Genomic DNA, 27,787 nt, shown 5'->3' on the forward strand with positions numbered 1-27,787 from the left:
TAATGCTGTTGTATATGAAGTAGACATAGGGAATACTGCTCGGTTAAAACAACACCCCTATTGGCTTAATCCTTTCAAAGGCAGATAGGTCCAGATGGAGGTAGAGGCCATGCTCAACGAGGACATAATTGAACAAGCCAAAGCGAGTGGAGTTCACTGATCGTCTTAGTTCCCAAATTGGACAGGACTCAACAATTCTGCATGGATTATCAGAAGGTCAACGCCGTTACAAAATTGGACTCATATCCAATTCCTAGATTGGAGGCATGTATCAAGAAAGTCAGACAAGCCAGTTACATCACCAAGTTGGACTTAATGCGTGGTTACTGACAGGTACCTTTATCAGAGACAGCGAAAGAAATTTCTGTGCTTATAACCCCAAATGGGCTCTTTCAGTTTAAAGTAATACCCGTTGAAATGAACAACACACCTGCCACATTCTAAAGACTCATGAACAGCGTTGTGGCTGGGTTAACAAATTGTGCAGCCTATTTGCAGACGATGTAGAGATTTTTTAGTAAGTGCTGGAAAGATCACACAGTACAGTTGGCAGAGCTCTTTGATCAACTATGAGAAGCAAAACTGGTGATAAACTTAAATAAAATAGAATTTGCAAAAGCAGAGGTGACGTTCTTGGGACATAACATCGGTCATGGAAGATTGACAACGGGGAACGTAAAGACGAAGGCTATTGAGGAATTTCCATGACCAACCTCGAAGAAAGAGGTGCTTTGATTCTTAAGACTCAGTAGATTCTATCGAACATTTGTTCCAAACTTCAGCAGTGCAGTGGCACCGTTAACCGATTTGCTGAAGAAGAACACAAAGTTTTGGTAGACAGAACAATGCCAGGAGGCATTTGACCATTTGAAATCAATATTAACCACCAAACCAGTTTTAGCTACACCAAACTTTTCAAAATCTTTTAAAGTTGCCATCAATGCTACTGACAGAAGAGTTGGAGCTGTATTCCTACAGGAAAATGAGAAAATGAGGATGGAATTGAACTGCCAGTTGGTTACTTTTCAAAGAAGATCAACATCTACCAGAGGAAATACTCCACAATCAAAAAGGAATTGTTGAGTTTGGTACTGGCCTTACAACATTTTAATGTGTACATTGCAAACAATGTGTCAGAGATGGTTGTGTACACGGATCACAATCCATTTACATTTTTAGAACGCTTTAAAGACAAGAATATGAGACTATTTCATTGGAGTTTTATGTTACAGATTTTTAATTTAAAAATCATACATGTTGCAGGTCATAAGAATGTAATCACAGATGGGTTACTGCGGATTTAACTGATAGAGTTTAGATGAGATTTGTATTTATTTAATGTTTTATATATATATACATAGGCATATGGGAAGAAGTTGAGGTGAACTTATATTAAAGTTATCGGCATGTTAGAGTAATGTATTAAAAAAAAGAAAGTGAAGTCATCTTTTCATTATGATGGTTCATTTTTTCTTAAGGGGGAGGTGTTATGAAGATGTGGGTGCACTGTACCTGTCAGAGAGTTAGCAAAAGTTAGCAAAAACTACTTGACAGCACCAAGTGTTCTGAAAATAGATAAAATGTAACATGTGCTCCCTGCTCCTGGGGTAGCTAGGGTAGCTGGTTGCCTGGAAACGACAAAACAGATTTGAATTAGGCCATTCAGTTCAAATTATGCCCCCAAAAATACCAAACTCCAATCCAATTTGAACTTAGTATATTGACAATCTTAAAAGCTATTGACACAATCCGATGCTTTGAGGGTATAAGACTAGGGAAATTTGAACAGTTGGGAGGAGAACTACCAAGCTATTAGCATGTAAAGGCTGTCTGACAAATAGCTCTCCGAAAAGGTACCTTTATTGATCAGTAACCTGTGAAACAGAATCCCAAAGAAGCAGAAAAAGACGACAGGAATACAGAGAAAACTGAAAGCTGCCTGGTTTTGAGATAAGAAGTTTTGTTTTGTAAATCGTAATCAGGAGTTTTATTGGACTAGTCTTATAGAAGGGAAGGTAAAAGATAGGTTAGAGAGGAGTTGTAAATAGTTGTTAGTTAATTATTCTCTATTATACTTTAAGAAATCAAGTTGTTATTTTTTACTTTAAATAGTTCTTGGCTTGTCAAAGTTTCACAGATTACTGCACGGGATAAATCTTTTCTGTGTTGCCAGTTTACAGTAAGCAGGAGAGTTTACCCCGTGTCATCACAATTATTATTTGCAATTATATTTCTAAGAAATATGTTATGCTCTTTGGTGTCACCAAGTGCAGTCGTATGAGATATTGGATTGTCAAAGTCTCAACAGTGCAAATGGGAGGCTTCATTACTTCTACAGCTCTGTCCTGCAGTAGGTAGCTCTTTGTTTTTTCCTTCAGCAAGAGGGAGAGGCACTCATAGACATCATGGTAGTGTGGAATAAAGACATTGAGGAACATACCTGGGAATAGATGTGGAGACAGGGCACTGATGAAGACCAAATCCAGAGAATGCTGAAAGAGGTTCAATAAGCATATACCCCTCAAGGTATGACCCTGACAACCAGTAGCTCAGGGTATATTGCTGAACAGGTGTTAGAGCAATATGGAAACTAGAATCTTAAAAAGCTCCTAGATGTACCAGGATATTTGAGTCATTTGTCTCCATCTTCTCCCACTCTGTTTTATTATCTCACAGATCTTAAAAAAATTTCAAGGCAGCTAGATGACATAATGACACGAGACACTCTAATATGAAAGGCCTCTATTTCATTCTCTTTACAGTCTGACAGTCTTTTGAAAATTGGTTGGACAGACAGTCATCCTGCTCATCAGTCAGTCAGCTAGTGATGTTTCTAAGTTAGTAATATCATAGTTTTACATGTTACATGAATGATATACAAGATTGAGATGGTATTAAAAAATGTACATAGATGTTAATAATTTTTCGGCTATCCATCTAAATAAGATTGTGAGTCCAAATGTTATACCTTACATGTGCTAACATATTGAAACAACATCACATCACATTCTGAATCTTTCACTCACATGCCCACTGAGAATAATAAACCAAATCAATCAGCTATGTTTCAATCTTAAGCAAAAATGTTCTCTTATCTTTTATATTGACTGAGGGTCAGCCAATGTACTCTGATTAAAGTGACTCTTAATGTTTTTCACAACAATTTCAGTAGACACTTCAAACAGCACAAAAACCTTCTATTATAATCCTTGAACCCCTTCTGGAGTAATTTAGAGAATTTCACAGACAATCTAATAGGGATACTGATGATGCTATTCTTTAAAACATTCATTCGGTGGTTTAAGGGATTTAATAACCTTCAGCCTGTGAGTTATCACTTTGTTCAAATGATATTTCGACAATCCAGTAGTCACAGGAAGCACTGTTCAATCTTACGAGCACCACTTTAAGTGTAAGATGACATTAGTGTCAAATCTTTGAAGGGTTGTGCTACTTGGCATCTCTAGATGATAATCCCCTAGTGTGTCTGCCCCCCTCCTTCCTGTTAGTATGTAAAGGCATCTTCCTCACCCTTTGAGGGAATGGGGTACCTGAAGGGAGGTCATGGCCCCTTAACGCCTTCTCGCCTGGCTAATGACATCCATGGTTTGAATGACAGAGTGAAATACTGATGGTTCTTCTGGAACTGGCTCTCCAAACTGCCTGCCATCCATCATGTGGAGGCAACCATGAGCTTATACACCAGAGCCACTATATTAGAAAGGACTTGAGCAGACTACATTGCCATTCTCTCCAATCTGGGTGTGACTTCTGTCAGCTTTTGTAGATATTACCTGACTTACCTCTGTATATCCGTCAACTCATTAATGGCTGAGTTCAGAGGCTCAGATCTGTATTAGAGCTCTGCTCATCAGAATGTGACACCCAACCAATCAGAGCAAATGTTTCAGTGCAGCTGGAAGGTCAGGAGGAAGGTCTTGACAGTGTATCCTCTGAGGCTCCTCCTCCTCCTCGGAGCTGTGCTGTGACTTGCTGTTAGAGCTGGACCCAGAAACTGGGACTCCTTTTCTTTTTGTCTTGCATCAGGTGGGATCCGGAGGGATCCTAGAAAAACATAAAGATTTCATTGTGTTGCAAGCCACCACCCTTATGCAAGATTTATGAACATGTGCAGATTGGAGGATTACTCACTACACAGCTGTAGGTATTCCATGTCTCCTTCAACATAGACTTGTTCCCCTTGGCAGCCTGCCTCTCATGGGATTGAGGAGCGTTACATCCCCTCACCTACCTATGCATTCTCTTCCTTATCATGTACATTTTTCTCTTACAATAGATGCTTTAATAGATATTATCATAGGTGCATTAGCACTATACTTGCATTGTTCGATGGTCAATTTCCACATCTGCACTGGTCTGTGTGAGTTACTGTTGGGGAAAAGTTAACATGGTTTGCCTGGAAACCATTTTCCTAATCCGGCTGAGAAATCATTTTGTGTCCCCAGAACTTTGCTGGCTGTGCATTCCTTACTATGAGGAAATGTGAAAGGTAGGCCTTATCTTCCTAAGGTGTCAAGATAGTGTTTCCTCCCTTTGATGAATGATCAGTGCAGGCTGTAGAACCAGTCAAGCCGACATAAACTTGTCAATTAGTCCCACTTCCTTCACAAGTTATTGCCACTTCACAGTCATTCAGCTAATTAGGGACATCTCTGCTTAGTGTTAGCAATCCGTGTAACTAGAACAAATGGTGATACCACTTGTTCTGTCCACTTGTGGAATGCATAATAGTGCTTTAGTTTTTACCTTAATGACTAACCTCTAATTTAGTACCAACTTGTAAGCATTCCAAACTGTGTAATTAACGATCAGCTCCTATTTGCTTTCTCTATATAATCCTGTAGTATCCTGATGTACTTCGGAATGACACCGAGCCGCAGTTAGGATGGTGAATTCCCCATGATATATCGTGTAGTAAACTAATTAGGTCTCAAGGTCTGAGTCTCAAGAGTTTTCTTCAACAGTTACCATTAAGAAGAATGTAGAATGGGTATGGTTGACTTCAGTAAAGACTTTGTGCTGAGCACAGTGTGGTGCATGGTATCAGACGTGACACTGTGGTAAGTATTGCAAACCCATAAAAAGACACAGCTGCAGACAGAGCTGTGAGCTACTACGAAGATAAACACAAATAACTGAAGCAAACTGAAGCAAACCACAGTTTAAATAGTGGTTCAGTGAAAATTGCCAAAGCTATGACAAAGAAGTTGAACAAATCCCATACTGCTGTGTTAAAGTTAATCCTTGAGTGGAGACATGCACATTGAGAGACATGGGGAATAGTCCTGGCCAAAAATTAATTCATGTTACTCTCCCAATAGTGAAAAGGCTACTGAAGCCAGAAATAGCAACAGGAATGAGATCAAATTCAAGGTGAAATAGCAGAAAGGCAAACTTCATTTTGATAAGACTGTTAAACCATTGTCAGAATGAAGCATTGGAGAGCCAATCAGGGTGCAAACCTTCACACTCTCAGCAAGAGTCAACCCATATAGCAAGTTGGGACCTTTATAGGGATGGTGTCACTTTGTGACTGCAGCTACATACACTCAACTGGATCAACTATTTCTCAACCTCAGGTAGATGAAGAGGAAGAGGTGAATGAATTACCTATACAGATCACACATCAACCACCAAACTCAGAGGTCCACAGCAACCCAACAACAGAAATGCAACAAAGGCAACCACAAGTGATACAAGAACAACATACCCTGGTCTCTTGAGACAATGTCCTCAGAAGAACAGCCAACGGCAACAAAAGGCATGTGTACATTCAGAGACCAGCAAGAGTTAAGGACTATGTCCCATGCATTATAAAAAACTTACAGGAATAATTGTACTCAATTGCATTCACATAGCTGCGTGAATGTTTAAGTATATTTGTGTAACTCACATTGTATATTGTAATGCATGTTTTTTAGTATAAAAAAAGGATGATTGGATTGAAATGCACTCATTTGCAATTGTCCTTCCGAGCTTGCCATAGTCATGTAACTTCTACCATTAGATAATGATGTTTGTTGAAGAGATCTCCTTCTGCATCATAACGATTCTATGATCCTGTGCTTAGGTATACACACTGCAGGCAGGCATTTTAAATTCACTTCAATGAAGACTTCATATTGAACGCAGTGTTGTGTTGTACATATGAACCTGGCTTTGTTGCAGCATGACAGGACATTGATGAGGTCACTTTTAGAAGCCTGTGTTTAGTTCCAGTCTCCTTGCTTTAGGAAAGATATTGTTAAACTTGAAAGTGTGCAGAAAAGATCTACAAGGATGTTGCTGGGATTGGAGGGTCTGAATTATTGGGAAAGGTTGAATAGGCTGAAGCTTTTTTCCCTGAACAGTTGGAGGCTGAGGGATGACTTTCTAAAGGTTTATAAAATTAAGAGGGACATGGATAGGGTGAATAGCCAAGAAAAGTTCTGAGGAAGGGACACCAGACCCAAAACATTAACTCTAATTTATTTTCATAGCTACTGCTAGACCAGCTGAGCTTTTCCAGCAACTTCTGGTTTTGTTTCTGAGTAGTCCAGGTCTTTTTCCCGGGATAGGGGAATCCAAAGCTAGAGGGCATTGGTTTAAGGTGAGAGGGGAAAGATTTAAAAGGGACCCAACGATCAACTTTTTCACACAGAGGTTGGTGCATGTACAGAACGGGATGCCAGAGGAGGTGATGGGGGCTGATAAAATTACAACATTTTAAAAGGCATCTGGATTGATACATGAATAGGAAGGGTTTAGAGGGATATGTGTCAAATGCTGGCAAATCAGATTAGATCAGTACAGGATATCTGGTTGGCACATAGACTTGGACCGAAGAGTCCATTTTCATACTGTATAACTCCATGACTATAAATAAGTAACATTTTTCTTAAAATTTGCACTGTTATTTTCCCCTACCCTTTTCCTGTAACCTTACATTTTCCATGGCAAATCAACCTAACTGAGGACACTATGGACAATTTAGCATGGCTAATCCACCTAACCCATATATATTTAGTATGGCTAATCCACCTAACCCATATATATTTAGCATGGCTAATCCACCTAACCCATATATATTCGGACTGCAGGAGGAAACCAGAGCACCCAGAGATAATATGCAAACTCCACACAGACAGTCACTCGGGGTTGGAATTGAGTCCTGGTGCTGTGAGGCAGCAGTGCTGACCACTGAACCACCGTGCCACCTTAAGAATAAATGTGCTACATGTATTCAAATTGTTGTTGGCTCATTTTTAGTACTTCAAAATAATTGATTTTAATGCTGTTATATCGTAAAACTAAACATTCATGTTTGCATTTCCAATACTTTGTTGTAAATAATTAGCTTAGTGTAGTGAAGAATTGATGTGCCATTTCCTAATCACTGCGTACCCTCCCCAAATGCACCAATATGTACAGAAGGTAAAGCATAAAATAATTTAACTGCTGCTTAGTTGTTCGCCAGATGGATCCAAGTTGTTTAGTGCCTCTGTTTTGCTCGCTGCAATTGCAGTCAGACTCCTTGTGCATAAGATAGAAATTCATTTTTTTTGTCAGAAAGCTGTAGATATTTGACTAGTAATAACCACTTAGTAAAAGTTACAGAATGCTCACCACCTCCAAAAACTAAATTAGAAATAGATTTGGGTTTCACTTCACAAAGCAAGGCAAGTGGGAGGTGAAAAATCTTGACAGATTTTTGAAGAGAATTGAAATGTTACAGTCGGATACTCAGTGGACTTTAACGTTATTAAGTCACTTCAACTAAATAATTTAACTTGTCCATGTACAAACTTTATACAATAACGGACAAGTATACTCAATATACTTAAAGCTTATTATAATTGGACAAATTCAGAAACAAATGACAATTCTTGTACATGGTCTGAAAGGATTAACATTGCAGAATGTTAGCTACTCACTAGGATGATAAGCTGGAGTGAGACCTAACATCCTGGTATTCCTAATGCCTTTCATTTCAATGCAACCTATAGCTAGCTGGTGATATGCAATAAACTATATCATATTAACTGCAAGGGACTCTTCTAGTTAGACCAAGAAGTGCTATTCCTCTTCCACACAGACCAAGCAGACGCTATAGTTTCCTGCACATGAAGAAGCAGCAACCAACATTATGAGCAGTGTAATGAGCTTGCAACAACAAATTAGAAAAGGATACTGCATTGATACTGCTCTGTCCAAATGCTATCTGTATGTCTTTGCTTGTCTGTCACCCAACGAAAAAGTTTATGTTGGTATGTAGCTATTTGAGCAGGAAAAGCACTTCCTTATCATACCCATGTGCCCATTTGGTTATGGTTGTTAACCTATCCTCATTGCACACCCACTCTCATCTGGCAGCATTCCCTGGACAATGATCATGAGTGGGAGTCCAGTTGATTTCTTTTGACCTGCGAGCATTGTTGTAAACTGAAAATCTCTAGCATCACCTAAACTGAACCAGCATTAGCAGGAGATCAGATCTTATTTGCCCTGTACAGCTGTTTTCTGTCCCACAGCATATACTTAACCAAAAAACTATCAGGGTGATATTCCCATTGCATTTTCTTGGTTAAAAGCTGGAAAATTACTAACTATTCAATGATTTTTTAATGATTAATTATTAAAATAGTTCAGTGTCCTAGATCAGAATCATCAGTACCCACGTGTTGACAATAGTGCACTTGAGGCAACACTCTTGGCTGATTGGGATACTCTTGTCTCTGATGTCGAAGATTTGTGTTCAAGCCTCACTCCAGGGATTCATGCCTGTACTCTGGGCTGACATTTAATGCAACAGTGGAATATGAAGGTGCTGTCTTTTGTATAGTGTTGAACCAAGTCACCTTCTGTCATCTCAGATGAACAAAAAAGATCTCCTGATCCTATTTGAAGAATGTGGAACTGCTCCCCAGTATCCTCCAAAACATTCATTCTTCAACCAACATCATCAAAGCAGATTATCCAGTCATTGTTACTGTTTCTGGGTCCTTGTGTGTGTAATTTCCCCTCTTAACAACATGACTAAACTTCAAAGTCACCTCATTTTCTGTAAAGTGCTTTGGGACATCCCAATGTCATGAATGGTGCTAAATAAATGCACGTTAGTTTTTGGCATTGGGAAGCTTCCTTTTGCTTTTCAGACTAGTTTTGCTTTTAGTCACTGACATTATAACACAAAAACTGTGCAGGAGGAGGACAATTTAATGGTTGGCAAGTAGATTATACTGGCATATGTGAATAGAGTCATAGAGGTTTACAGCATGTGAGTGTGAGCCAAATTCGGTTGACATGTAGAAACATAGCACAGTCATTCTTGTACAAATAGCAGACTTTTATTAACATTACAAAGGTTGAAAAACAAGGCATTTTTATCTGGAATGGTTGTGAAAAGTAATCTGTTCTCTGAGTTATAGCTTCCAACTTGAACTCATTATAGTTGAACAAATTTGCTTGGTAGGTCATCATGTTTTATATTGGAATGAATTCTGATCCACTTCTATTAAACTCAGAGTTGTCTTCATCCACGGTAAAGGTGTAGAGAAATACATGTCAGGATGATGATTACTTTATTACTTCAAAATAGGATGTTCAAATAATTTCTCTTTATTCATTTACCTCAGAGTTATGAATGACATTTAAAACTACATCCCTAATAATTCACCATGTATCTCATATTGCTGAAGCCAACTAAATTGATTACTTTTATTCAACAGTGATTGGACAATGCTACCAACCTCTTAAACATTCAGACATAGCTCAAACAGAACAAATCAAAGAGAAAGAGTTAGAAACAAGGATGGGATTACATTACCTGACCTAATTCCATGAAGGGGACACAACTGTCATTTACTCAGCTCTAGTTTAGATCATCTTTAGATCATCTATATCCTGTTAATTAGAATGAACACACCTTGGAAGGTTGAATTTGAATGCAGAATACAGGGTTAAAGGAAGGATTCTTGGCAGTGTGGAGGAACAGAAGGATCTTGGAGTTCATGTCCATAGATCCCTCAAAGTTGCCAATCAGCTTGATAGGGTTGTTAAGAAGGCATATGGTGTGTTGGCTTTCATTAGCAGGGGGATTGAGTTTAAGAGCCGTGAAGTTATGTTGCAGCTTTATAGAGTCCTGGCGAGACCGCACTTGGAATATTGTGTTCTGTTCTGGTTGCCTCATTATAGGAAAGATGTGGAAGCTTTAGAGAGGGTGTGGAGTGATTTACCAGGATGCTGCCTGGACTGGAGGGCATGTCTTATGAAGAAAGGTTGAGAGAGCTAGGGCTTTTCTCATTGGAGCGAAGAAGTATGAGAGGTGACTTGATAGAGGTGTGCAAGATGTTGAAAGGCATAGACAGAGTTGATAGACAGAGACTATTTTCCCATGGCAGAAATGTCTCTTATGAGGGGGCATAATGGTGAGCGGCGGGTGTGTGGAAAGCAGTGCCAACACTGGTAGTAGAGTCAGACACATTAGGGACATTTAGGCAACTCTTGGATAAGTCCAGGGAAATTAGTACAATGAAGGGTGTGTAGGTTAGTCTGATCTTAGAGAGTAGGATAAAAGGCCGGCACAACATTGAGGGCCAAAGGGCTTATACTGTGTTGTATCATTTTATGAAATATTTGCATTTGTACAATGTACAGGATGATTCAGTTTCAGTGGCCTGGATCACCTATTGAATGTGAAGGAATACCTTTGAATGTTGACCTCATGTACAGTCCTGTGGAGAGATTTTGTTGGTTTGTTATCAGAGAATTCTACTATTCTGTATCTGATCTAGGGTGATGCTTTCCATATGGCATAATAAGGTGCTTCAGTGTTGAAGAATCCTGACTAAGACACTCACTTTACAGGAATTTAATAAAGAAAACAAATTGATTTAAATTAGTGCAGAAGAAGCAAAGATTAGAATTGCAACATGACAGACTTTGAAAAAGTAGATAAAATAGTAGATAAAGTAGATAAAGTAGATTTTTAAAAATATAAACTCATTCAATTTCCATCTTCTCAGAAAATGAAACTTTACATGAATTAATTTAAATTTTCAGAGTCAGGGAGATTGACCAGCACTAATAATCACTTATTACACCATTTTAGCTAATTTATTCCTTATTTGAAAATCCTTAGCTTTTCATCCACTTGAATATAATGCTAATTGGTAACTATCCTAAATTTGCACCATTACATAGACTTTGGTACACTTCCATCAGTTAAAAGCCAGAACTCCACCCTATGAAGGAGTAAAACATAGCTAAAGCAGCAGCTGCATTTTTGTGTTTAACTGCATGTATGGTTTCCCGAAATTGCTGTCAACTTTATCCAGTAATAACAAAGACTGCTGAAACGCTCATTCTTTTTAGTTCAGCAAAGTCAAGGCCATTATGTACAGATGCTGATTATATGGAATCAATATTTGCTTGTTTTGTGCCTTAGTCTAATATAAGTCTTAATTAAATTAATTGTTTTCCTTTAGTGGTCAACTAATTGAATTTGAGTGAGAAGAAAAAAAATCATCATTAATTAACTTGTTTTCTTTGTCTATTCCCTGATCAGATGTCATCTGCTTTGTTAGTAATTGACTGTACACATTTACAGTAAGGCACAGCAAATGTGATTGATGACTGACTTCTTAATGACCTCACCTACACAAACCATCCTTTAACATTGTTCTAGAAGCAGCTACATTAATGGAACTGAGTTGGTTCTGTTCTCAGACATAGTGAGATGAGGCTCTCAGGGCAGAAGATCTTGCTTCCTTTGTGATTCCCCGTTTAAAATCTTTCCTTTCCATCGCATGTGTTATAGAATCATCAAGTTTTACAAGACACAAGGAGGCCATTGAACCCATCATGCCCATGCCAGCTCTTAAAAAGAGTCATCCTGTTAGGCCTACCAACCCTTATTTCCTTTTGGAATGTATATCAACATGTTCTTCTGAACTTAGCTGCATCTATAATTTAACATCAAGTGGCCAAGGCCAGTTGCAATTGAACTGAGAGTTTGACCTTGAAAGTAGACAGAGGTATAATATTTTCAGAATATTACTATGACCATTCTGAGGATAATGTTAGATTGTCTCAAGCCAGGATGATGCTCTATTCAGTGTCAGCTCCTGTCACTCTCTGAATCAGAAGGTTCCAGGTTCAAATGCCACTACATTCCAGAGGAGTGCTGAGAGAGTACCGCATTGTTGGAGGCACTATCTTTTAGATCAGATATTAAACTGCTCTTGCATATAGATATTACACTCCCACCTGTGTCTTGGTCAATGCTTAACTTTCAACCAATGTAAAATCAGATCATCTGGTCATTATCAGTCTGCATTTTGTGAGGGTTTGCTGCGCCCAAATTACAGTAGCTGTCAAATGTGCTACACCAAAAGAGTGGCTACATTTCAGCAGCTGTAAAGCATACAGAGACAGCTGGTCATCAGGATAGGTCCTTTACAAATGCAAGTCTTTCTTTGTCATGACCATTCGCTTCCAGAAAAGAATTTGATGAAAGTGACTGAGGATTGTACATTGGCAAGCTTTCATCTCCTGGAGATCCAGATTTTGGCTTTCTGTTGAAGCTGTGGCTTAATTACTGAGTTCTGGTGCTTTTAAATCTTTACTTTTTCCTGACGTTACTTTTGGTGCTAGACTCTTTCACTGGATTTATTTAAATTTGCTTTTCTTTTAGCTTAAATAGATTCTGAGGCCTTCCTGATTCTAAAGCCAAAAACTGAACATCTTTTTTGGCCATTTAACTGTCCCTAGCAGCTGCAACACTTGGAGCATAATTACAATGGCAGCAACATTTGTTGTGAGAGATTAAGGCTATGTTTATATTCCCTTACCTCTGCTTTCTGGTCTTTGCACCAATTTTTCATAAAATTATTCCTGTAGGGATCTTTCTCTCCTAGAACCTTCGGCTGATTATTACAGCACCTCCTTCAGTATTTTGTCAACTTATCTGGCTCCCTTTTCCATGCTCTTCTTCATGGAACCCATATCACGTGGAAGCAGGCCATTCGGCCCATCAAGTTTACACCGGCCTTCCAAAGAGTATCCCAACCAGACCCACGCCTTACCCTATCTGTGTAACCTTGCACTTCCCATGGCTAGTCCACCTAACTTGCACATCTTTGGACTGTGGGAGGAAACCCAGGTAGACATGGGGAGAATGTGCACAGACTGTGAAACTCTGCACAGACAGTGGCCCAAGGGGGGAATCAAACCCAGGTCACTGGCTCTGTGAGGCAGCAATGCTAATCACTGAGCCACCGTGCCACCCCTAAAATTATATCAGTGAACCAGATGGGTTTTTAATGACAATCAGCAAAAAAAATTGAATTCAAACTCCACCATTGGTAGAATGTGAACCCGGCTCCTCAGTACAATACCAGGGCCTCTAGCTTAATAGTCTAGTGATACTCCCACTAGGCCATCAGCTCCCCTGTTGAGGACTATTGCTGCACCAAGGTGCATTTTCCCAGGTGACCATAACTGACCCAGTGTACCTTGTGGTCTCTGTCACCTCTGCAAGTTATTTGAGTTCTTCCTTTGTCTTTCTTTGTCTTGGGCCTAACCAATAATGAATGGTAGAGTATCTATAGAAGTGGCACTGTTCATGGATTACAAGAAGATATTACATCACATCAATAAGTACAATTGTATTTGGTGAGGCACAGTTACTAGCCTCTTGGGGTACTGGTGTGGACACATCTGCTCCACCTACGTACAACTGTGTGTGATATGAGTCAAATGGTTGGGGGCAACATAACATTCTTCTTAACTCCTTCAGAATGTTTATTTTATACAACAACATACAGTATACCTCACAACAATATAAGTCCCAGACCAGGACCACTGGTCACTTATTTTTCTGACCCTTCTTGTTGGCCAGTTGAGCCTTTTACTTCCACTTGCCTCTTCCAAAGGCCTTCCAAGCTGCCAGTTTACAGAGGGTACTGCTGCCACTGACAGTCTTACAATTGTCAAAAGTGTTTAGCTATAGTGTTGCCATCTACCCAATGTTATGTGGCCAGGGCAACAAAAATATTGTTGGTTTTGCAATGATACAATGGTAGCTTCTATATTGATGGGATTATCATACTCCAGGACCTGCCAAAGCTGCTGAGGATACATCTTGGAGAGCTAAGATGAAAACCTTTCTGCCTTTTCTCCTGCCCAATGTATATTATCCAAACTTCACCGTTTAGCAGAGTGTACCAAGCACAAAGTCTTGTTAGACTTGCAGTGTGGTGTACTTGTCCAGATGGCTATTGTTCCACATCGTCTTCCTCAACTTGGTCATAATGGCTTCAGCTTTTGTGATGTGTAGATCAATTACAGCATCAGTGACAGACAGCCGAGATATGTGAAGCTACCAACAACCTCCAGCATCATTTTGGCATTGCTGATAAATAGCAGCATGAAAACATCCTGGGTCTTGACTGATGTAAAACCAAACTTTTCATAGGCATGAGAGAGTTTGCACATTTGCTGCTGAAGTTATTGCTCAGTAAGGAACTTTAATACACCCCTGTCAATGTCAAGCAAGTCTCAGATGTGGACTTGGTATACATTTATTTTGGATCTCAGGAGAGCAACATTGATCAGTTTTTCATCAATTTCCACTAATGTAAGTAAACATCTTCAATACATGACCTGAAGGTGTATACAGCAACAAAGACAAGTATATGCCAAAGACTGAAGATGCCAGAACCTTTTTGATCCTATTGCCATTCTCAAACAGTTCAGATGTCGTCCTGTCATAGCTAACTATACACATTGTAATGATGTGATAGAAGGAAAGTGCTGATAATTGAACCCTATTACTGCACTACTCGTACCATTAGTATTAGTCATAGAGTCATCGAGTCATACAGCATGGAAACAGTACCTTCAGTCCAACTAGTCCATGCCAGCCGTAATCCCAAACAAAACTAAGCCCGCCCTGCCTGCACTTGGCCCATATCCCTCCAAACCATTCTTATTCATGTACTTATCTAAATGTCCTTTAAAGATTGTAACTGTACATGCAAGCATCACCTTCTCTGAAAGTTCTGTCTGCATAAAACATTGCCCCTTATGTTCTTTTTAAATCTTTCTCCTCTCACCTTAATGCTCCTTAGTCTTGAAATCCCCTACTGGTGGGAAAATACACCTGCCTGCCATTCACCCTATCTATAGCCCTCATGATGCTAAAAACCTCTATAAGGTCACCCCTCAATGCTCCAGTGAAAGAAAGTCCTAGCCTATCCGACCACTCCCTACAACTCAAACCTGCCATTCCTGGAAACATTCTGGTAATTCTTTTCTGGACCCTCTCCCATTTGGTAATATCTTTCCCATAACAGGGCAAGCAGAACTGGATGCAACACTCCATCCCTTTTTTGCACTACTGTCCAGGATAAGAGAATTTCACTAAGTATCTTTAATAAACATAGAGAAATGATCCATTCATTGTAAAATAAAAATAATTTTGACAATTAATGGGACAAGCAGGTTAACAACAAAACTATCATCTTGAACTTTTATATAAAAAATAATCGCTGATAGGACATGGATATTACTAGCTGGCCAACAGTTGTTGTCCATTTCTAGTTTTGTTTAAGAAGGTAGTAGTGAGCTGCCTTCTTGAACTACTGCAGTTAGAACTCTATAACCCATTTGAATCTCAACACCAACACACTCAAGCTACATAAATACAACTCTGCAGAGATGGTATATCCTTGTTTAATAAAAGGGGCAAAGGCAAAGTCACACCTGACAACAAAGATTAGAATTTGTTGATTTTCACTGTCCGCCAGTTTTTTTGTCAATGAAATCGAATTGTTGACAGCTGTAGACTAATGGAAGATTTTCAGGTAGGGAAAAAACATGCTCAATTTGAATCTTTGGAAAACAGTCACAGCTTTCAGGGTTTTAGGATTTTCAGTGTATATAAGATAGTCACAAATACTAATGTAGTATAGTGTAACAAGATCAACTAGGTGGACCTTATAGAATATGAGTTTCCTGATTGGGAACTGTTAACCTGGTCCAATCTGGGAGCCCTGGCTGACAGATATAAACAGGAGTGGCAGATATTCTGTTCACTCTTAGAGCTGGCTCTGAGGGAGCTGGATGAGTGTCAAGGACTCTCTGCTTGTAAATAAAGGGTGACTTGGTGATGAGATACCGGCCTCTCTGGAGTTATTTCAACCAACATTTGGAAACTTTAACAAGCTCCCAAGCAGTTCTAATAAGAGAAAACGAGAGTGAGAGCCTCGCAGCTCCAGACTTTCCTTTCGTTACTGATCACATAGTTTTGTGAAAACAGCAATCAAATCCAGCAACCATCAGACCATCGGCCCCCATAATCTTTTCCAAAGCCAATTTTTCTACCAATTAAAAGCCATAAATTCCAAGTCTTGTTGCTGTAAACGTTTTAATTGTCTCTTTCTTTAAAATCATTTGACTACTTGTAAACAGCAGGAAAACTACAATGTATAATCAACTATTGACCTCATTTTCCAAGAAGCTACATGGTTAAAAACCTTTTTAATTTTGGGAAATGTCCCAATAGTTGCACATCTTCTAGACTTTCACATAGTGCATAAATATATACAGTCAGTTCCAATATAACACGATAGTTCCATTCTCATGTGATCTTATGTTATAAGAAAATCACATAATAGCTGCACCATTTAAACTAATGGGGCTGGAATCACATTATAGCCAATAAGGTAAAGATATTTGGCAGTCTACAAATAACGGTCTAAAATTCTTCAATTGCGTTAAAGCCAATTCGCTTTGAAGAAACATGTATTATAGCAGAACAGACGGTAGATTTATTATGAACAATATCACTTTGCCCATCTGGATGGTAAGAATAATGTGTTCGGAAGATAATGTTGAGGGTTGATTCCTGATATGTGAATTCAGTGCTTGAAACAATGAAGAAAGTGCATTTTTGGGCACGTCACTACATCAGACAATGAGATTTGGTAGATCCTTCAACACACAGAACTATGCATGTCAACAAAAACAGCTAAAGATATGTTATATCCCCCAAATATTGTAGAATATAACTGGTTAAAATTGGAGATGAAGATTATTGGAATAAAGAAACAAGATTTTGTAACATGTGGAAGATGTGGTTCCTGATCAGCTGAGACTCCGTAAGTACCATTTGGGAAAGTAACTGGCCAGTGCCAATAATCACGGCATGAAAGGAAGATTTGCATTTCTATAATAATCTTTAAAATCACTAAGCGTATCAAAGCAGTTTGCACCCAATCAAATATGTATTGTGGTATAATCATTGTTGTAATGTCAGAAATGCAGCACTTAATCAGAGCCAAGCAATCTCCAAAGCATAGTAATGCAATAGTGACCAGATAATGTGATTCTGCGATGTTCGGACAGATATTGGAGTTCTAGTCCATAGCTCCCTGAAAGTGGCAGCACAAGTAGATTGAGTGGTAAAGAAGGCATATGGCATGCTTATCTTTATTGGTCGGAGAATTGAGTACAAGAGTCAAGATGTCATCTTGCAGCTTTATAAGACTTTAATTAGACCACACGTCAGAGTACTGCATTCAATTCTGATCACCACTACATAGGAAGGATGTGGAGGCTTTAGAGAGGGTGCAGAAAAGCTTCACCAGGATGCAGCCTGGATTGGATGGAATGAGCTACAAGGAGAGGCTAGAAAAACTCTGGTTGCTTTCTGTGGAACAGCAGAGGCTGAGGGGAGAACTCCATAAAATTATGAGATGCATAAATAGGGTTGACGGTCAAAATCTTTACCCCAGAGTTAAAATGTCTAATACTAGGGGGTATGCATTTAAGATGAGAGGGAGAAAGTTCAAAGGAGATGTGAGGGGCAAGTGTTTTACAGAAAGAGTGGTAGAAGTCTGGAACATGCTGTCAGGGTGGTGGTGGAGGTAGATACGATAGGGGCATTTAAGGGATTTTTAGATGAGCACATGAGTATGCAAGGAAAAGAGGGATATGGAGCAAGGGCAGGCAGAAGGGATTAGTTTAATTTGGCGCCATGTTGGCACAACATCGTGGGCCGAATGCCAATTCCTGTCTTGTTCTGTTCTATGTTCTAAATAGATTTTAGCCACAATAGCAGGTAGAAACTCCCTCCTCTTCAAAATAGTGCCATGGGAATCTTTTTCATTCACCCAAGCAGACAGATGATGCCTCAGTGTAGTACCTCATCTGAAAACCAACCATCATCTGTGCTCCCTCAACACTGCGTCAACTTTTAAACTTAAAACTTGGAGTGGAAATTGAATGCAGAACCTTTTGTTACTAAGGTGTACAAGGCTACCATCTGTGCAAATGGTGACTTTTCAGCATTGAGGTTGGTAGATATTCTGCAGTTACGTTGAATTGTTTTTGTGAGTTTTTATTTTGAAATAGTCCTCAGGAGACTAAGTGGAGCAGAACTCAATGCACATGATTTGTGAAAAGAATAGGCTTGTGGAACTAAATAGTTTTTTTTTGCATTGATTGCATATATATTTTAAGCACAAAATTCATACAGTGAATGGAAATTGCCTGCAGACATTGTCCTTCATACCAGGAATATGTTGCCAAAGTTTAATGGATTCCATTTTCAAAAAAAGGTGTAATAATATTATAAGGCAGCTAGTTGAATGCACTTTAGTGATTTACTTCTTTATGAGTACTACAGTGTCATGCTAGAACAAACAGCATGGTGGAGCCTCATCTCATTCTAATTTCCAGGCAATTGTGAGAGCTATTATAAAACTACTTTAGAATAACAGATTCAGACTGAGCAACATACTGATGAGCAAACTGAGCTAAAGTGTAATGTTGGCCTTTCTGTGCTGTTGAATGAATGAATTGCTGGATACAAGCATTTCAGTTGAAATTCTGCTCTACCAATTCTGTAAAGACCATAAGATAGACATGGGAGCCAACTTAGACCATTCGGCCCATCAAGTCTACTCCACCATTCAGTGAGATCATGGTGATCTGATAATTCACAAATCTGCTTTCCTGCCTTTTCCCCATAAACTTTCACTTGCCCTATGATTAAAAATCTGTCCAACTGAGCCTTGAGTATATTTAATGGTCCTTACTGTATGGCCTTTGAGGTAAAGAATTTTACAGATTCATTATACCTGGAGAGGAAACATTCTTCCTCATTCCTGCTTTAAATGGATGCTCCCTTACTTTGAGTTTATGTCCTCTGTCCTAGACTCTCCCATAAGCAAGAACAACCAATCTGCATCTGCCCTGTCAAAACTCCTAAGAATCCTAGATGTTTCAATCATTTTTTTCTCTCTGTTAAATTCCAATGGGTAGAGGCTCAACATAACCTCTCCTCTTAAAAAATATGCTTCCATAGACAGGATCCACTGAGTTCACCTTCTCTGGACTGATTCCAATGCCAGTTTATCTTTCCTTATGTTAAGAGAGCCAACTGTTCATAATATTCCAGTTGCAGTCTAACTAGAGCCTTGTTTAATTTATCAAGGCTTCCCTATTTTTATAAAACAAAGAACGGTGGATGCTGGAAATCTGAAAACAAAACAGAAGTTGCTGGAGAAACTCAGCAGGTCAGGAAGCACATGTGTAGAGAAAGCAGAGCTAATATTCCGAGTCCTTGTTCACATTACCGTGCTATCTCTCCACAGATTCCATAGGGTTTCTCCAGCACTTTTTGTTTGTGTTCCCTATTTTTACACTCTTTTCCTTTGAAAAAAGTCCAACTTTCCATCTATCTTCCCTATCACCCACTTAACTTGGATAGTTATTTGTGATTCAAGTATGAGGACCCTGAAATCACGCTCTGCTGCAGCTTTCTACAATCATTCTCTATTTAATTAATATACAGTTTTCCTGCCAAAGGGCAGAACCTCACATTTTGTCACATTATATTCCATCTACCATTTTGCCCAATTGTTATTGTCCATCTGTAAAATCTGTGTCATCTTCACCATTTGACGTCTGGCATATTTTTATATAATTTACAAACTTGGTGATAGCATGTTCATCTCTGTCATATAAATCAATGTATAATGTAAATAATTGTGGTTCCAGTACTGATTCAAGTATCACTCCACTATTTGTTGCAAACCTGAAAATGCACCTCCCCATTCCAACTCTCTGTCTTCTATTGGTTCGTCAATCCTTTATCCATGCTAATATACTATTCCCAATACCATTGGCTCTTATTGTATTCAGTAGCTTTTTTTGTGCAGTGCCTTATCATACTCTTTCTGGAAATTAAATTATATTACATCTTCTGTTTTCCTTTTATCTATCCTGTTTGTTACCTTCTCAAAGAATTCTGATAAACTCTGATTAATTATATCATGTATTTCTAAATTCTTTGCTGTTCTATCCTTTAAAGTAGACTCTAATATTTTCCAAATGACAAATGTTAAACTAACTGGCTGACAGTTATCTTTATTTTAATCTACCTCCATTTATGAATAAAAGCATCACATTGGCAGTTTTGCAATCCTCTGGGATCTTTTTTCCCCAGAATCTACGGTTTCTTGGAAGATTACTGCCAGTGCATCCATGATCTCTACAGCTATTTCTTTTAATATCCCATGATATAACCCATCAGGTTCAAGAGAGTTATTGTACCTTAGGCTCATTACTTCCCTTCGTACTGTTTCTCTCACCATAGTTATTGTATATTTTTCTCCCATCTTTGGCCTTGATGTATAATCATTTTGAAATGGTATTAGTGCCTTCTATCATATAGACTGATGCAAGTACTTATTAATCTCCTCTGCCATTTCCTGATTCCCCATTATTATTTCATCATTCGGGGCCTATGTTTACTTTGGCCTCTCTTTTCCTTTTAATATATTTAAAGAAGCTCCTACTGTCTGTTTTTACATTACTTACTAGTTTACCTTCAAAGTTTATATGCTCCCTCATTTTTTTGGTGCCATGACTCATGGAGTTGGAGATATAAAGCCCCAGAAAAGATTTAGTCCAATTATCCAAAGTCTTAATTTATCTGACTGATAAGCTTAATTCAAAAGAAAACATTCATCACAATTCAGTACTTACTGTTGGTAACAAATAAATAGTCTTTAACTGATGGAAATTAGAAAATATGATTTTTAGCTAATAAATCTATAACTTACACTTTATCCATTATTAAAAAAGACAGACAAGACATGGTTGATAATGGTGGGAAACAGGACCACCGGAATTGAAGGGTTGCTTTCTTTCCCTTCCTTTACATTTCTTTTAAGTATATATGCTAATGAGATGAAGTTGTTTGTAAACTGATGCTGTCATTAATTTGTTCATTGAAAATTTCATTGCACGTGATGATTTGGATATGATGCTACCGTGGAGACTGTTAAAGGATGCTCAACGATATTGCATTCATTTTGTTCCACAGAATGTTCCTGCTTTTCCTTGTCCTCTGAACATTGGACAGAATTGCTACTTCTTGAGTACCATAATCAAAATTTTAAGCTTGATGGTTGAGATGAATTTGTACAAGACATTAACAATTGTTTCATATTTTTCTAACTGCATCCAACTTTTCCTGTCCATCTTTTGTTATGACAGGGCTATGCATCTATATATCTCAATTAAAGCTTTGTGTTCATTATTTTTCAAACAGACTAGTGATTTATTTATTACAACCATAGGTTTCTTCTAAATTGACTAATGCCCTACCAAATAGTTCTTCAAAAACTGGGTATTAAAGGTAGCAGTTTGATTATGTGTTGAGGCTTAACTACTATCTGACATGTACGGCATGTTTTACAGAGCGGCACTGTATCCTTATTTATTAATGCATGTTTATTAATGCTTAAGGTTTCACTATTCCATACACCTGCCATGGGAATTTCATGCACAATTTGCTTTATTTCCTCATGCTATCTGGATGGTGCCTCTAGCTGATGACATTATTCTTCATCCACAGTTCTGCGAGAAACTCTCCAATTCCTCATCAGGAATCTACCTTTAATATTCTCAGGACTCAGCTTTAGTGTGAGCTGTCTGTGCTGACTTACTTAATTCAGGATCTGCTTTCCAAGCCTCAATTAATGCAGATATACCAAACACTTCCTCTGAATTATCCTCATCATTCAGTAAAGTTTCAACCATTCTAATATTTGGCTGTGGTATTACTTTGACCTCTGGCAATGGAATTGAAAAACGACTGGAACTTGTTCTTGGAACCCTTCATCTCTCTAATACCCCGTGGGCTTTCTGTAATTATGAGTGAAGCTGTAACCTTCACTCCAACAAATCATTATCCAGCAGTAGATCCACTCCATCCATGGATAATTTCCTATCTACTCCTACTACCACTGGTTGGATAACAAGTCAAACCCTAACTTTGTACAATTGGGATATACTATCCGTTTACCCTTTTTACTAATACTTGACATTCAATGGACTGTCTGTAAGGAAAACTAAATCCAGCAAAAGAGTTTGAGCAGCTCCTGTATCCTTAAATATATTTATGGGTTTAACACCATTATTTGAAGGAAAATGAGTTATGCTTTCTTTTGATAAAAAAATCTGCATATAGCTCATGCATCTTATTCAGCTCACCTGCATCCATAGCAATTTTTACTTCTAGTTCCCAGTTTTTAATGCCATGACCCTAGCTGATATTGATACTGTACAAGTTAGATCCCAGACAGAAATCTGCAATGTGTTACAACACAATGGTGAGCCCTTCTGTTAATTCAACCAAACACCCAGAAAAGCTCACGTCCCCTCATAATCTCTTACAATGTGAGTGACAGAGAACTCCCAAATTTCACTATTTAAAGAAAATAATATAAACCATACAGTGGCTGTCAGCTCCAGTGTCTTTCTTCTTCTGGCTGAGGTCTCCCTGGGTCGTCTTCTTTCATTTTACTGCATATATGTTTCATATGAAAAGGTACCTTTGGTAGAGAGTGTTTCCTAATTTCTTGGGTGTGTCTTGATGGTAGTAACTCTGTCTGATTTTCAAAATGCCATTTTTTTATGTCCCCAACATCAAATCATCTCATTGGTTTGATATTGGCAAAATAATAAATTCAAACTTGATTGGGTTTTAGTATCCTAGGGCATAATTTAAACTGATTGTTTAAATTTGAATGGTTGTCAAAACAGCAACCAATTCAGGTATCTATTTCACAGCTAAATGTTACATATTTTCAATTTTCCAGTACAGTCTGAGACTGCTATCTAGTCATTTACACAGGTGCTTGTAGGCTCTCAGTTCAGAGCAGCATTCACTCTCTCTTAAGGGTACAGTATATGCTGTTAATTTCATAACAAACAGCGTAACACATCTGTCTTCAGTCAAAACATCTATAGAATCCCCAAATGAAACCAAAACTGCTTTCTTAACCCTGGCAGACAAATACACCATTCCTTGTATTACAAGTGTTTTATTTATTCTTAACTATCTGCCTGTCAAATGTTTTGCTAAAATCCATGTTGAGAGCATCCACTGCACTATCCTTATCAATCTTGTTAGTTCTTCAAAGGTTCAAATTAAGTCAATAAGCCATGATCTTTCCTTAACAAAACCATACTGACTATTCATTTTTAATCCTTGTCTCTTCAAGTAACAGTTAATCCTATCTCTCAATATTAATTCCATAAAGTACACACCATCAAGGTCCGGTCTATAATTATTTGGGCTATCCCTCCGTTTTTTGTAAAATGGCACAACATTTGTAGCGTTAAATTTTCTAGATATGATGGGTCTGCCCCTTAGAATTTTGCTTGGTCTTTGGGATGTATCTATTCTGTGCATTCTGAAATATCCCCTTAAATGTTTTTTCATTGCAACTCTGTTAAGTTATCCTTTAAGCTAATTTGCCCATTCATTTTGGCGAACTCTGCTTTTGTGCCCATGTAATTGTCTTTATTTAGAAAAAAAAACTATTTCCTCTCTCCCTCAAACTGAAGGTAAAGTGAAATCATAACCTTATCTTATAAGATAACCCTCCCATCCACCTGAATCCAGGTATCAATTCAATGAATCTTCAGAGGTTAGAATGTCTTTCACTCCATGCTCTAGATTCAACTTAGACTCAATAATGGCATTATTGCTTCCAAGTCATAAGGTTGTGGGTTTGAAATTCACATAAGAACACAAAGTTCAGGTGATATTTTAGTGTGGGGCTGAGATAGAACTGCACTGTTAGAGATGCTTTCTTTTAGATAAGGTTTTAAACTCAAATTTTGTCTACTTTCTAATGTGCACAAAACATTCAGTAGGACTATTTGAAGAAGAGGGAGTAGCTCTCCCTGATATCCAGGCCAATATTTATCCGTCACCCCACATCACTAAATCTGACTAACTATCATTATGTTGATGATGGAACCTTACTCTATAAATTAGTTGCTTTGTTCCTTACAATCTAATAGTGGTTATAGTTTAAAAAGTATTTTGTTGACTGTAAAGCACTTTAAGTGGTCATGAATTTTTGAATAGTGCTCTGTAAATACAAAACATTCCTTCCTTTCTGAAAAAAAAATACTACACCTGGAACTGCATAAGATATTAAGATATTCAATACAAAAAACAGGTCTAATTTCTACAGTCTCAATCATGATATAATTTCACTTGATATTGAGTGATAAAGGTGTATTGTAGCTCATAAGGACCTGAAGTTCTTTTATTTATCATGGAATTAGAAAATGGTTGTGGCACATAAGGAGACTATTTGGCCCATCATGCCTGTGTCAGCTCCTTGTAAGAGCTACTGAGCTGGCTTCGCTTGCCTGCCTTTATCTTACAGTCCTGCAATTTCTTTCCATTTCAAATCATTATCCAATTCCTTTTGAAAAGTCATAATTGAATCTGTCACCTTCAAAATCTCAGAAAGTGCACTCCAGACTCTAACCACTGACTGCGTAAATAATTTTTTGCCAATCGACTTTAAATTGATGTTCTTTGATTTTCAACTCTTTCATGACTGGGAGAAGTTTACTCTGTCTGGACCCCTGATGATTTTCAGTCCTACCATCAAACCGGCATCCAGCTTTCTGTTTGTAAAAGAAGACAGCCCCAACTTCCTCAAACTGTTCACATAATTGATGTCCTTTGTCCACAGAACCAATCCAGCAGAATGCTTTCATATCTTTCCTAAATTATCCAAGAACTGGATATGATGTTCCACTTGAGGCAGAACAAGTGTTTTGTAAAGATTCAATATAGGTTCCTAGTTCTTGTATTCTATGCCTCTATTTATAAAGCCTAGAATCCTGAATGCATTATTAACCACTTTCTCAAACCATCTGCAACGTTTAACATTTTATGTGCATTTGCCTGCAGTTTCTTCCACTCCTGAACCCCCTATGAAGTTGTACCTTTTAGTTTATATTTTGTTCCCCCTCCCAAAATGTATCGTTTTGTAATTCTCAACATTAGGTTTTGTCCGTCATGTGTTCATTCCCTCAGGAGATTTAGTACTAAAGTCCTCATCGATCACAATGCTTCCAGGTTTAGTGTCATCTGCATATTTTGAGGTTCTTCTCTCATGTCCAAGTCAAGGTCATTAATATGGATCCAGAAGAGCAGTGACTCAAATAATCACCCTCTGGAGAACTCTCCAATATACCTTCTTCCAGGTTGAGGAAATGCTTATGGAAGATGTTTGTATTGTTCACTGTCTTTTTGTATTCTCTCTTATTTCTTTTATCGCTTTGCCCTGAATGTTCTGTACTCAGCATGGATCCCATTTGAATTATCAAGTTGACATTTGTCAACCATCTTTTCTCTCTCATTTTGCTTTCCATCATTCAGGGAGCTCTGCTTTTGCCAGTCTGCCTTCCCCTGCAACCAGAATGTACCTTGACTGAACGGCAACCATTTCGTATTAAAAGTCAATCCATTGTTTCGATACAGTTTTGTCTTTGGTTCTAATTTATCTGGGCCAAGTCCATTCTACCTTACTGAAATTGGCTCAACTAATTATTTTTACAGTACAGAGGCACCCTATTCTTTCCTATAGCTAACCTAAACCTCGCAATGCTATGATCACCATCTCATAAATATTTCTGCATTGCTACTTGAGTTACCTCCTTCCCTTGAATCGATATCTCCTTTTCTCACTGATTGGGAAATGTTCTCTTGTAGAAAATTCTCCTGAATATGTTTCAGAGACTGTCCCCTTCTCTACCCTTTGCAATACATCTATCCCCCAGTCTATACAAGCATAATCTAAGCTCCATGGAGCAGAGATCTGACAGGCAGTGGCTAAGTGAGAAGAAGCAGCCGTAAATGGAGTGGGAGTCAAGTAAGACCCAGAGGAAGGAACTGAATGGCAGGGGCAATATGTAGAGTGGGAGGTAATGGGCTCCCAAGCACTTAGAGCATGGAACTGAGCAGTGGTAACAAGAGAAGCAATATCTGCAGCAGGTAGAACAGCTGCAGTGCATATTTTGTACATATTAAGAGGATCCTTGTGATACAGTGGTAATGTCCTATCTCTGGACTATGGAGTCCTGGGTTCAAGTCCCACCCGCTCTAGATGGGTGTAATAACATCACTGAACAGGCCGATACAATAAAAACATTATAGGATAGAATCTTACGGTGTGGAAACAGGCCCTTTAGCCCAACAAGTCCACACTGACCCTCTGAAGAGTACCCCACCCAAACCTAGTCCCCTACATTTATCCCTGACTAATGCACCTAACCTATACATCCCTGGATACTATGGCACAATTTAGCATGGCCAATCCACCAAACCTGCACAACTTTGGACAGTGGGAGGAAACCAGAGCACCCAAGAAGAAACCCACGCAAACATAGAAAGAACATGCAAACTCCACATAAACAGTCACCAGCGGCTGGAATCAAACCTGGGTCTCTGGTGCTGTGAGGCAATAGTCTAATCACTGAGCCACTGTGCCAACCTTTGAAATAGAAACTGAGTATGTATTCAGCATAAATTCAATGCAAATTAAGAGCATATTGGGTGTTTACTCAGTCAACGCAGCTTGCATCAGGTGTACATTCTGTTTATATTCATTGAGAAAATCAAAAAATGAACTACTTTACAGGACAATAGTTGTTGATTGCTAACTATTAGCATTGCTTTTATTTCTTTAAGTGAGGGCAATGAGTTAAGCTAAGAAATGTAGTTATTTGACCTACTTAAGTTTGATAAGTTTAAATTTGGTATGTTTAGGTAGGTTTAAGTCATAAGTAATGCTTACCTTATATTTACATTCAGTGAGTGATTGGTGAAGCTGAAACTGAGATGTTATTGCGTCTGGACATTTGTTCCAACCAGTCAGTCTGTTTTGGCTGCTCTTCCCTGAATAATGCAATAGGATCTTATACGTCCACCTGAGTAGGCAGATGGAATTTCATTCTCATATCTCATCAGAAAGACAGCAATTTTAACAAGACAGCTCTCCCTCTGTGCTGTACTCAGCCTAGGAATGAGAGTGCCAGTGGAAAGACCAACATTTACTTTGTCATCATTGACAAAAGTGATGGTGGACATTCTTAAACTGTTGCAAGCCATTTTGTGCAAGTGCTCCCAAAGCATTACGAGCTAAGGCTTTTCATTTTGAATCCAAAGATGTTTCATGTCAACCTAGAGTAAAGACTAGCAGCTAATGGCACAATGTTCCGAATTGTATTAAATCTCAGAATTCTTCAGTTGGGTATTTCATTATGTGTGTACCTGCTTCTTTACACAGTGGCGTATGTTTATTGCACCTGACAGCTCGAATTACGGTAGCAACGAAAGGTTAAAAAAAAAGGTGTAAATGCATTTAGTTAAAAATCACACAACACCAGATTATAG

The 27,787-nt window shown here is 38.4% G+C and overlaps 1 long non-coding RNA gene across 1 annotated transcript in view; it reads right to left on the bottom strand.

Annotated features, from left to right (window-relative positions):
• Positions 1-27,238, bottom strand: part of LOC148146785 (uncharacterized) — a 76,068-nt gene extending 48,830 nt beyond the window's left edge. Inside the window, exons 1-2 of the long non-coding RNA XR_015760481.1 lie at positions 27,189-27,238; positions 3,804-4,065 (exon numbers count right to left, since the gene is read on the bottom strand). This is a non-coding gene — a long non-coding RNA (uncharacterized LOC148146785). The remainder of the gene's footprint in view (positions 1-3,803; positions 4,066-27,188) is intronic.
• Between the last annotated feature and the right edge of the window lie 549 nt (positions 27,239-27,787).

The sequence above is a fragment of the Chiloscyllium plagiosum genome, unplaced genomic scaffold, assembly GCF_037043375.1.
Source record: "Chiloscyllium plagiosum isolate Xiang-an unplaced genomic scaffold, Cpla_swu_hap1 HiC_scaffold_19, whole genome shotgun sequence".
Classification (NCBI taxonomy): Eukaryota; Metazoa; Chordata; class Chondrichthyes; order Orectolobiformes; family Hemiscylliidae; genus Chiloscyllium; species Chiloscyllium plagiosum.